The following is a 577-nucleotide window of genomic DNA, read 5'->3' on the forward strand; positions in this document are numbered from 1 at the left end:
TCTGGACAAAATAAGAGAGATCTTCAAATTGCCTCAACTGCAAGATCATCCTAAATCCTTTAATAGGAGAATGGTGAGAGCAGATAAAGGGTTGGATCAAGTTCTAGAGGACATATGCCTCCCTGGAACTAAGTGGATAACCAATTCTAAGGGTGTCCCAAACCAACTCAAGAGGGGAGACCTCAAACCAATTGCAAGAGGTTGGCTAGACTTTATTGGGCGTTCCATATTGCCCACTAGCAACCATTCTGAGGTCACCATCAAGAGAGCAGTGATGATTCATTGCATTATGCTAGGAAAAGAAGTGGAGGTTCATCATCTGATTGCTTGTGAGATCTACACAATTGCAAATAAGAATTCCACTAAAGCCAAACTGGCTTACCCAAGCCTGATCTTCTTGCTCTGTAAAGAGGCTGGGGTAAAGATGGGAGTAGATGAATTCATACCCATTGAACATCCAATCACCAAGAAGTCAATGGAAGGACAAATGCAAGAAAACTCTATCAAAAAGAGGGCGCAGGAGTTCCTCCCTGAATTTCCTGAAATTGACTACTGGGCCAGCCTAGAAGCATCTATC

The sequence above is a fragment of the Arachis duranensis genome, chromosome 6 (assembly GCF_000817695.3).
Source record: "Arachis duranensis cultivar V14167 chromosome 6, aradu.V14167.gnm2.J7QH, whole genome shotgun sequence".
NCBI classification, from domain to species: Eukaryota; Viridiplantae; Streptophyta; class Magnoliopsida; order Fabales; family Fabaceae; genus Arachis; species Arachis duranensis.